At 39.1% G+C, this 12,698-nt stretch overlaps 1 pseudogene; it reads right to left on the reverse strand.

Moving 5' to 3' along the window:
* LOC134809016 (transcription factor NF-E4-like) overlaps positions 1–12,698 on the reverse strand; it is a 37,623-nt pseudogene that overhangs the window by 15,812 nt on the left and 9,113 nt on the right.

The raw sequence follows: 12,698 nt of genomic DNA on the forward strand, positions 1-12,698 counted from the left end.
GAGGGAATCCTCCCTAACTCATTTTATGAGGCCAGCATCATTGTGTTACCAAAGCCTGGCAGAGACACAACAAAAAAAGAGAATTTTAGACCAATATTCTTGATGAAAATTGATGCAAAAATCCTCAATAAAATACTGGCAAACTGAATCCAGCAGCACATCAAAAAGCTTATCCTCTGTGATCAAGTGGGCTTCATCCCTGGGATGCAAGGCTGGTTCAACATATGAAAATCAATAAACGTAATCCAGCATATAAACAGAACCAAAGACAAAAACCACAAGATTATCTCAATAGATACAGAAAAGGCCTTTGACAAAATTCAACAATACCTCATGCTAAAAACTCTCAATAAATTAGGTATTGATGGGACGTATCTCAAAATAATAAGAGGTATTTATGACAAACCCAAAGCCAACATCATACTGAATGGACGAAGACTGGAAGCATTCCCTTTGAAAACTGGCACAAGACAGGGATGCCCTCTGTCACCACTCCTATTCAACATAGCGTTGGAAGTTCTGGCCAGGGCACTCAGGCAGGAGAAGGAAATAAAGGGCATTCAATTAGGAAAAGAGGAAGTCAAATTGTCCCTGTTTGCAGGTGACATGACTATATATTTAGAAAACCCCATAGTCTCAGCCCAAAATCTCCTTAATCTGATAAGCAACTTCAGCAAAGTCTCAGGATACAAAATCAATGTGCAAAAATCACAAGCATTCTTATACACCAATAACAGTCAAACAGAGAGCCAAATCATGAGTGAACTCCCATTCACAATTGCTTGAAAGAGAATAAAATACCTAGGGATCCACCTTACAAGGGATGTGAAGGACCTCTTCAAGGAGCACTACAAACCACTGCTCAATGAAATGTAAGAGGGTACAAACAAATGGAAGAATATTCCATGCTCATGGGTAGGAAGAATCAATATCGTGAAAATGGCCATACTGCCCAAGGTAATTTATAGATTCAATGCCATTCCCATCAAGCTACCAATGACTTTCTTCACAGAATTGGAAAAAACTACTTTAAAGTTCATATGGAACCAAAAAAGAGCCCGCATTGCCAAGTCAATCCTAAGCCAAAAGAACAAAGCTGGAGACATTATGCTACCTGACTTCCAACTATACTACAAGGCTACAGTAACCAAAACAGCATGGTACTGGTATCAAAACAGAGAGATATAGACCAATGGAACAGAACAGAGCCCTCAGAAATAATGCCACATATCTGCAACTATCTGATCTTTGACAAACCTGACAAAAACAAGCAATAGGGAAAGGATTCCCTATTTAATAAATGGTGCTGGGAAAACTGGCTAGCCATATGTAGAAAGCTGAAACTGGATCCCTTCCTTACACCTTATACAAAAATTAATTCAAGATGGATTAAAGACTTACACATTAGACCTAAAACCATAAAAAACCCTGGAAGAAAACCTAGGCAATACCATTCGTGACATAGGCATGGGCAAGGACTTCATGTCTAAAACACCAAAAGCAATGGCAACAAAAGCCAAAATTGACAAATGGGATCTAATTAAACTAAAGAGCTTCTGCACAACAAAAGAAACCACCATCAGAGTGGACAGGCAACCTAAAGAATGGGAGAAAATTTTTGCAACCTACTCATCTGACAAAGGGCTAATATCCAGAATCTACAATGAACTCAAACAAATTCACAAGAAAATAACAAACCCCATCAACAAGTGGGCAAAGGATATGAACAGACACTTCTCAAAAGAAGACATTTATGCAGCCAAAAAATACATGAAAAAATGCTCATCATCACTGGCCATCAGAGAAATGTAAATCAAAACCACAGTGAGATACCATCTCACGCCAGTTAGAATGGCAATCATTAAAAAGTCAGGAAACAACAGGTGCTGGAGAGGATGTGGAGAAATAGGAACACTTTTACACTGTTGGTTGGACGGTAAACTAGTTCAACCATTGTGGAAGTCAGTGTGGCAATTCCTCAGGGATCTAGAACTAGAAATACCATTTGACCCAGCAATCCCATTACTGGGTATATACCCAAAGGATTATAAATCATGCTGCTATAAAGACACAGGCACACGTATGTTTATTGTGGCACTATTCACAATAGCAAGGACTTGGAACCAACCGAAATATCCAACAATGGTGGACTGGATTAAGAAAATGTGGCACATATACACCATAGAATACTATGCAGCCATAAAAAATTGTGAGTTCATGTGCTTTGTAGGGACACGGATGAAGCTGGAAACCATCATTCTCAGCGAACTATCACAAGGACCGAAAACCAAACACCGCATATTCTCACTCATAGGTGGGAATTGAACAATGAGGACACATGGACATAGGAAGGGGAACATCACACACTGGGGACTGTTGTGGGGTGGGGGAAGGGAGGAGGGATAGCATTAGGAGATATAACTAATGCTAAATGACAAGTTAATGGGTGCGGCACACCAACATGGCACATGTATACATATGTAACAAACCTGCAAGTTGTGTACATGTACCCTAAAACTTATAGTATAATAATAATAACAATAAAAGTGTTTTCTAAATATTTAGAAATTTTTGTTTTAACTTAGTATTTTTGTATTAATTTACTAGAATATTTTATCACACCCTCTCAGCTGAGCACATTACTAGCTTGTAATTGGAGAATATGAGCAAGATTCATATTATTTATTTATTTTTTTTTTTAATTTTTTTGAGACAGAGTGTCACTTTGTCACCCAGGCTAGAGTGTGGTGGTGTGATCTGGGCTCACTGCAAGCTCCGCCTCCCAGATTCATGCCATTCTCCTGCCTCAGCCTCCCGAGTAGCTGGGACTACAGGTGCCTGCCACCATGTGTGGCTGATTTTTTGTATTTTTTAGTAGGTACAGGGTTTCACCGTGTTAGCCAGGATGGTCTCAATCTCCTGACCTTGTGATCCACCCAACTTGGCCTCCCAAAGTGCTGGGATTACAGGCGTGAGCCTCCACACCCGTTCTCATGTTATTTATTTTTAATAAAATAGGTATTGTTGTCTCCAAGCCAGACCTGATCATCTGTCTGGAGCAAGGAAAAATCCTTTGAGTATGAGGAGACATGAGGTGATTGCCAAATACCCAGGTGGGTGCAAGTGAAAGTGAATACAACAGACGACACAGATAAGAGATCCCAAGGTGAAAGAGAAAGCCAGTACTTAAAATGTGATTTGGGAAGCTGTGTTCCAAAGGAAATAGTTCCTGGGCAGTTGTTTTATAATTTTTCTCTCATAAAGGGACATCTGCTGTCTTATGCTTTCAAATTCTCTTAAGGATTCTACTTTTCTTTCAGTGAGCTTCCTTCAAGTTCACAGTGAAAGCCAAAGTCTTCTTAATGGCATATAAGACACTGCACAATCTGGCTGCTTTTACATTGTTTTGGTGACACAAAATTATCTGCATGATTTTGAGAAACTAAAACTATTCTCAAAGTTCTCTTTTTGCATTTTGAAATGTGTGAGAGTAGTAGTTTCTGTTGAGTTTTTTTCATTATTCTGCACATTCCATTCTATTTTTATTACTATATAGTGTTGAAATATAGTTGGAAAGTATAAGTATGATATCCTTCTGCTCTGTTCTTTTCATCAAGATTGCTTTGGCTAATCAAAGTTTATTTTAGTTTAATGTAAATTTTAGAATTGTATTTTTCATTACTGAAGAAGACACCACTGCAATTTTAATAGGAAGTTTATTGAATCTATAGATCACTTTAGATAATATGGCACTCTAATATTATTTATTCTTTCAATCCATAGACATAAAATACTTTGTAATTTATTTGGAACTTCTCTAATTTCTTTCACTGATTTTTTTTGGTAAAGGTTTTTTACTTCGTTGGTTAATTTTTTTCTCAGAAATTATTTAATGCTATAATAAATAAGATTTTTCTGTCCTCTATTTTTATCACATAGTTTGATTTAAGTGTATAAAACCGTACATATACTTGTATGTTAATTTTATATTTTGTAATTTACTGAGTGTATTTATTAGTTTAGATAGGATTTAATGTACTGTTTATTGGTTTTTAAATATAATATTGTATGATCTACAAGCAAAAACTTTTTAGTTTTCTTAAATTTTAATGGATTTTTTTTATTTCTTTGAGCAAATCTTCTGCCACATACTTCCAGTGTTACACTAAAATAGAAGCATTCACAATGGGCACAATATAATTTTGCATTGGTGTCTGAATTTGATGGAGCAAAGACCTATTCAAGTTTTCATAAACTGATTTCAGAAGGTAAATATCTTCTTCTGTTGGACCCTTAGGGTGATGAGATGCCCCCTGAATTTGTAGTGAAGAAGGGTTGTAGCTTGGTCACCAGGCTGCTGGGTCTGCATTAGGGTCCACCTTTAGTTGGCTTGTTACAGGGGCTTGGGTAGTTATAATTCCCATTTTATTTTTGGACAGACTGAATATCCTTCAGAACTTTGCTCCATAAGGCAGACACTAGGCGTGTTTTTGCAATTGGGTCTGCATATGGTGGGCCTTGTATCAGGATGTGGATGGGTGTGGCTTTCAGTGAGTACCAGAGAGCATTTCCTCAGGTAACCGTGTGGGTTACTATATAGGCAGAACTGACCATAAACTATGGCTCAGGTAACTGAAACTGAGTCACGGAACTGCCTCAGTGACCCCAGTAAAGGCCAAGGTCTGCAGGCCTGGATGCATGACTGTAAATGGGCACCTTCCTCCAGGTCTCTGGAATAGCAGGACCTCTGCCAGACTGTGGCTGGGAGGAGTTTGGGATGGTTACAGCGTAAGTTTAGAATTCTCAGTGGAACCAAGTTGAGTGAACCCTATCCTGGTCTGTAGCTAAAACAGGGGTCCTGTAGTATCCCATGTGAATGAGGGCCTGCCTTCTGAATAGAACACTTCTCAAACATAAGCTTTAACAGCATTTCACAACTGCATCCCTGGATCTCAAATCTCTCTTAGAGGCACTTATTTTGGAGATGGTGTCTTGCTACATAACCCAGGCTGGTCTCAAAATCCTGGCCTGAACTAGTTCTCCAACCTTAATGTACCATGTAGCTGTCATTACAGGTGTAAGCCATAATCCTAGTTCTCTCTTAAAGGCATTTTTGTCAGGGGTGGCTGACTTTTTATGCCATAAGGGAATATGAAAATAGGGCACTTTTAATCTTTTCATCTTACTGATGTCACTGTCCTTTTACATTTTTACTTTTTATTTTCTATTTCAAATTTGTCTATAATTTTGGATTCAGTCATTTAGCACATATGCTAGAATTTGCATGGTATACCTGAAGTAAATGAGATATTAGTAGGCACCCTATATTTACTAAAATAGTTACTTATAAATTTATGTTTGCTCCAGGCAAAAAGGAATTATAGGATTTTCGTCTACTATTTTCAGCCTATATCTAAATAATAACATAGTTCATTTCCTAATATTTGTTTTACATATCAGAGGATCTAACCCTATTCTGCAAAAAATATATATATTTTTCTATATTTAACAATGGAAGGTTATTATTTGCTTTTAAAGTTGGAATACAGCAGTTTCATTTTTTGTAAGAATAGCATATATTTAAAACAAAAAGCAATTCTAGTTTCTTTTAAATGCTAATTTATTAAAAGTTTGTCATTGGAGTCTTCTATTTATAATTATACTGCATATTTTCTGAAATTTTAGTGCCACACAGTGCATGCCAATGATTCAAAATACCTGTATATGATGATTACATAGTAGCAGTTGAATATCACAGTTACCTACACAATTTTTTTTTTTTTGAGAAGGAGTTAGCTCTTTTACCCAGGCTGGAGTGCAATAGTGTGATCTTGGATCACTGCAACCTTCACCTCCTGGGTTCAAGCAATTCTCATGGCTCAGTCTCCCAAGTAGCTGGGATTACAGTGATGTGCCACTATGCCTGGCTAATTTTTGTATTTTTAGTAGATTTTGGGTTTCACCACATTGGCCAGGGTGCTTTTAAACTCCTCACCTCAGGTGATCTGCCCCCCTCTGCCTCCCAAGGTGCTGAGATTACAGGCATGAGCCACTGCACCTGCCTGAAAATTTTTTTTTAATGATACATCAATGTGGCATACCAGATTTTGTGAGTAAATATTTCTCTTATTATTGTTTTGAAGTTCTATGTATCAGGGGAACCCGCCCCCAATATTTCAATGTATGTTCTTTCTATTTTCCATAAGTGTCAGCTGGTTGAGAAATAAAGAGAAAGAGTACAAAGAGAGGAATTTTACAGCTGGGCCACCAGGGGTGATATCACATATTGGCAGGACCATGATGCCCACCTGAACCTTAAAACCAGCAAGTTTTTATTAAGGATTTTAAAAGGGGAGGGAGTGTATGAACAGGGAGTAGGTCACATGCTTCAGGGGGCAAAAAGCAGAACAAAGATCACATGCTTCTAAAACAGGACCAAAGCAAAATCAGAACTCCTGATAAGGGTCTATGTTCAGCAGTGCACGTATTGTCTTGATAAACATCTTAACAGAAAAAAAGGGTTCGAGAGCAGAGAACTGGTCTGACCAAAAATTTACCAGGGTGTAGTTTCCCAATCCTAGTAATCCTGAGGGTACTGCGGGAGACCAGGGCATATCTCAGTCATTATCTCAACCACATAGGACAGACATTCCCAGAGTGGCCATTCATAGACCTCCCCCCAGGAATGAATTCCTTTCCCAGAGTATTAATATCAGTATTCCTTGCTAGGAAAAGAATTTAGTGATATCTTTCCTACTTGCACACCCATTTATAGGCTCTCTGCAAGAAGAAAAATATGGCTCTTTTTGCCCAACCCCACAGGCAGTCAGACCTTATGGTTGTCTTTCCTTGTTCCCTAAAAATCGCTGTTATTCTGTTCTTTTTCAAGGTGCACTGATTGCATATTTTTCAAACATACATGTTTTACAATCAATTTGTACAGTTAACACAATTATCATACTGGTCCTGAGGTGAGGTACATCCTCAGCTTATGAAGATAACAGGATTAAGAGATTAAAATAAAGACAGGCATAAGAAATTATGGAGGTATTATTTGGGAAGTGATAAATGTCCATATTAAAATGAAATCTTCACAATTTATGTTCCTCTGCTGCGACTCCAGCTGGTCCCTCTGTTCGGCATCCCTGACTTCCCACAATATCTCTCCCTTTCTTTTTATATAAATGTACCATTTGCATTTATATAAATGTACCAACATTGCATGCAATGTTCAAGAGTCACTAGCTGATCTCCAAGCCAAAGAACAGATTGTCTTAAATCATTAATTTGTTTAGATAATTTTTGATCAATGCCTTGTTGAGAATTCCACATTTGGGTGGAATTTGCTTGCCAAGGATTAACAAAAATGAGCCGTTCGAATAGATTGGTGTAATGCCACTCCGGCAGTGGTCGCCAGTGCAGTGACTATAAATAGGCCCATGATCACAGTGATTAAAGTGAAAACAAATCTCTTAGATTTTTTGAGAATTCTTTGTAACACTTCATTCATTAAATGTACTGAGAGGGAAGATTCCCAAGGTCTGAGTAAAGTTACCGAATCCAGATTCCTTCTCGAGCTCGAAGCAACATTACACTTCTCCTGGAGTCAAAATGGGAGTTAACACAAGTGTATAAATGACAATTAATGCATTGGACAGTTTGATTGTGTGTCCAAATTTTGATATTTCCCACTAACAGCATGTAAGGAGGCTTAACACAACTTTGTATAGGAATAGTCAGGCTGGAGGTAAACAAAGCAGAACGTTGATACTGAGGGAGAGGAGAGGTGGTGGCAATGCCCAATGTTGTCTGCCATAAAGAAGCAATCCGAGGTGCCCAGGGATGCTGAGGAAGTAGAGGGGCATACCTGGGTCAAGAAGAATTATCATAATGCCAATTGGAGTCCCATAAAGGAGGATCAGCATCAAAAAGAGGAAAAGGGTTCAAAGGGGATTTATCATGGGGTTCAGAGTCATGGATGCAAGGGGCAGTAGTGGGGATAACAGACAGAAAAGTTTCCGCTTCCCGTACTCACATACTCACAGTCCAGACATGGCAATAGCCAATTTCCAAAGTTCTGGGTGTTCCAGGCTCAGAATGGGGAATATCATATGAGGCCTTGGAGGGGTAATGCCCTTATCTTCCCATTTTAAGGGAAAGAATGAGCTGAACTTCCTATGTAAAGTAGAACGATGATCCTCGTCCTCCCAATAAGAAATAAAATAAGTAGCCTCCAGGCATTCCCTTCCACCAGAGGAGCAATTGTTTTTTAAATAGCCCTGTGGTGCCCAGCCTATTACTAAACCATATGTATCATTTTTTAATACTACTGCATGTGAGTTAACACAATCTTCCCAAACTAAAATTTTAGATGGGCCCTCAAAATTTTTAGGACATGGTTTTCCTACAGGTTTATGTTGAAAGTTTGGGGTATCTCCTATTACTCCCCCTTTCATTTGTCTTAAAGGAGAAAGAGAGAGGCCGGAGATCAAATGTCCCTGTTCTCTTGTAGCTAATCTCTCTGGAAGATAAGCAGCCCAGATTTGAGCTTGTAGATGGATACAACCATCTACATGTGCATGTCTGAGGCACAGAGGAGTGTATTTATAACCCATGGTAACATTAAATTCAGTGCTTTCTTCTCCTGGTTGAGCGGGGCAATGGTCATCTGTAGCTCCATGTATCCACACACTATCTATCATTAGTATAGATTTCTGCAGGAGCATTCATCCAGGTGAGAGGTCGAATAAGTGGAAGAAAAGGCACATAAGCCCAATAAGAATAATTTTGTGTAGCAGGTAAATCATTTTGAGGGGAAACTGATGAGACAGAAAGTTTAAGGAGAATTATTAAATAAAACCTATTGTAAGCAAGATCCAGTGCTGAAGGAGGAAGAGAAGAATAGAGGGATGTTATTTTCAGGCTAACAGAAATGGTGAGATTTTTAGGTTTAGGAGAAGTGCGATTAATTAGAGGGGTCTCCGTTGCCATTAGGGAGGATTGAACCAGACCCATTTTGATTTGGCATGCCAGTTTTTGAGAAGTCAGCAGAGATCTCACCAGCTATGAGGGCGGTCTCTGACTTGGATGTCTTTTCCCTGTGGCTTTCTTTGTCACTATTCACACGAAGTTTGAGTCTCTCAGTGGGCACCCAGATAGGGGATTGATCTCCTGGTGAAACACAAGCATACCCTCTTCCCCATGTTATAATTGTTCCAGGTTCCCAGGTATTGGTTTGGGAGTTTTTCCATAACACTGGCTTGCCTTCATTTAGGGAGAATTTTTTGCCTGTATAATGGCATTCAGCTGCAGTCAGAGTTGTCTTTAGGAACATTTAGAAAGTTTAAAGTAAATAATGCTAAATGTAATTGGGAGTGGGGAGTGGTTAAATTATGCTTTTGTTGCTCAGACTGTTTGGACAATTGAGTTTTTAAAGTGCATTTGGCCTGTTCCACCACAGTCTGTCCCTGAGGATTGTAAGGGATTCCGGTAATATGGGAAATTCCCCATTGTTGCATAAATAAATCAAAAGACTTACATATCCAGGGGTGTTGTCTGTTTTTATCTGATATGGAAGCCCCATAACTACAAAGCAAGAATACTTATGTCTTTTAACATGGGCCATGCCTTCCCCTGTTTGGCAAGTAGCCCAGATAAAGCCTGAAAAGGTGCCTACAGAAACATGCATATATGAAAGTCTGCCAAAGGAGCTAACATGAGTCACATGCATTTGCCATAAGTCATTAGGAGTTAGGCCTCTGGGATTAATGCCAGATTCCTGATTTGGAAGTACAAAAACTTGGCACTGAGGGCAGCAGTGGATAATAAGCTTAGCCTCTTTCCAGGTGAGAGCAAATTTATCTTTTAATCCAGTAGCATTGACATGAGTGAGATTGTGGAACTCTGAGCTTCTTGGTTTGCAAAAGAGACCAGTCAACCTTTTGATTACCAGCTGGCATGGGTCCCAGTAAAGTGGTATGAGATCTGATATGTGTAGTATAGAAACGATGTCTACCTTGGCGAACCACCTGTTGTAAAGTTGAAAATAAAAAAGCCAATTCAGAATTATCAATATGTTTGATAGTGGCGATTTCTATATTTTTAGTGGCATGTACAACATAAACAGAATCAGAGACAATATTTAACAGTTTGGGGAAATCCTGTAAGGCAATAATTACAGCAATTAACTCTGCCTTTTGAGCAGATGTGTAAGGCATAGAAATAAGCTTGTCTGCAGGACACACATAACCAGCATTTCCGTTACTGGAGCCATCAGTGAACATTGTAATGGCCTCAGGAATGGGCTAATCTTTGGTCAATTGAGGGACCACCCAATAAGTCATTTTTATAAAATCAAACAATTTTTTTGATAATGATTGACAATAACACAGATAAAATCAGTCAAGTGAATGCCACAGTATGGAATGTTGAAAAGCGGCCTGAAATGTAAGCCGATTTAAAGGAACCACAATAAATTTGGATCAAATCCAGAAATTTTAAGTGATCTACACTGAGCTTGTCCAATTAGGTTGGCTATTTGATGCAGATAAACAAAGTTTTTGACACAGAATGAGGAAGAAAACACCACTCCACTAAATCATTATGTTGAACAATTAGCCCAGTAGGGGAGTGCAATGAAGCAAAAACCAGAAGCTGAAAAGGCTGAGATGGCTGTACCCTAGACAACAGGGCAGTTTGGATTCTTTCTTCCATGAATTACAGTTCCAGTGAAGCCTCAGGGGTCAAAGTCCTGAGACTGTGGAGATTGGAATCTCCACACAGTGTAGAAAACAAGTTAGTGCATATTTTGGAATGCCTAAGGTAGATCTTAAATAATTAATGTTACCCAAAAGTTTTGGGAAATCATTTAAGGTTTTCAAATAATCTCTCTTAATCTGAACTTTTTGAGGTTGAATATATTCTTTATTGACCACCATTCCTAAATATTGAGCAGGAATGGTCTTCTGAATTTTATCTTGAGTGATGTGTAATCCAGCCTCAGTGACACGGTGGCTCAAAAATTGATAACAGTCAATTAATTCTTTATCAGTGGGGGCAGCAATTAATATATCATCAATATAATGAAGAATATAGGCCTGGGGAAATTGAGCTCGAACTGGTGAAAGCACCTGTCCAACATAAAGCTGGCAGATGGTAGGGCTATTCAGCATTCCCTGAGGAAGTACTCTCCATTGATAATGAGCTGCAGGCTCCTGATTATTGATAGATGGTACAGTAAAGGCAAATTTTTCACAATCCAATTTATGTAAAGCAATAAAAATACTTAAAGATCAATAACTATGAGAGGAAATTCTTAGGTATTAAAGCAGGGGCAGGTATGCCAGGTTGGATGGCTCCCATAGGTTTAATTACAGCATTAATGGACCTTAAATCAGTTACCATCCACCACTTGCCTGATTTCTTTTTTACTAGAAACACAGGAGAACTCCAGGGGGAAAGAGAAGATTCCACATTTCCAAGTTGTAACTGTTCAGAAACCAATTGAGTTGAAGCCTCCAGTTTTTTTTAGAGAGTGGCCACTGATCAATCCAAACAGGTGTTTTAGATTTTCATTGTAAAGGAATAGGATTAGGAGGCATGGCAGTGGCCGCCATTAAAAAGGAGAACCTAAACCAGCCCTGTCTTCTTTTACAGTAACTTGAAGAGGTTTAGCAATTCCTTCATGTTTTGGACTGAGACCGAGTCTGGGAACAAACCCCATGTTTTCCATTATATGTTGACTGGGAACACTATAAGAGTTATGCTGAATATTAATTTCAGCTCCCCCTTGTGCCAACAAATCTCTACCCCAAAGATTAATGGGGATTGGCATGATATAAGGCTGAATTGCACCCTTTTGACCATCAGGGCCAGTGCAAGGCAAGATAAATGTGCTCTGGTGAACTTCATCAGCTTTTCCAACACCTACTAGTCCCACGTTAGTGGGATGTTTAAGTCAAGAGGAAGGCCATAAATTAGAAGAAATAATAGAAACGTCAGCCCCAGTATCTACTAGGCCCTCAAACTTTTTTCCTTGAAGGCGTATGGTGCAGGTGGGCCATTGTTTAGAAATTATGTTAATCGAATAAGTGGCTTTTTCACCACCAGAGCCCATCCCAGGGCCCCGTGTCTTATCTCCTTTGTTTAAACAATATTAGGTAGTGAAAGTAATTGAGCAATTGACTCACTGGCCGGAATGGAAACAGGAACCTTGGCAGACACCATAAGTTTAATCTCATCAGAGGAATCAGAATTAATGAGACCAGTATGAACTATGATACCTTTAGCAGAGGTGGATACCCTACATAAAACCAGGCCCACCGAAACTTGAGATAAAGGGCCAGTGACCCCTGTGGGGACAATTAAAGGCAAATAATTAGGTAGTAAATTTAGAGGAATGGTAATACAGAGATCGACTGCCCTGACCCCTACTGTGGAGGTAGACAAGCACTGTACTGAGACAGAAGAAGAGGATGGGACCCATCTGGGTTGGCTGTAGGTAAATTTGTTTGTGCTGGGGGCTACGTTGGGATCACTTGAAGTGGAAATGCAACATTGGTCTGAGTCTGAGGTGTCCCATTTGATATTGGGGTCTGGGACTGGCCCCACTTCCCATTTCCCTGATTCTGTGGCAAGGGATTTGCATCTATATCAGACTTAGAGGGGCAAGTACTTGCCCAATGTTTATCTTTATGACA

Source organism: Pan troglodytes, chromosome 20 (genome assembly GCF_028858775.2).
Source record: "Pan troglodytes isolate AG18354 chromosome 20, NHGRI_mPanTro3-v2.0_pri, whole genome shotgun sequence".
NCBI lineage: Eukaryota > Metazoa > Chordata > Mammalia > Primates > Hominidae > Pan > Pan troglodytes.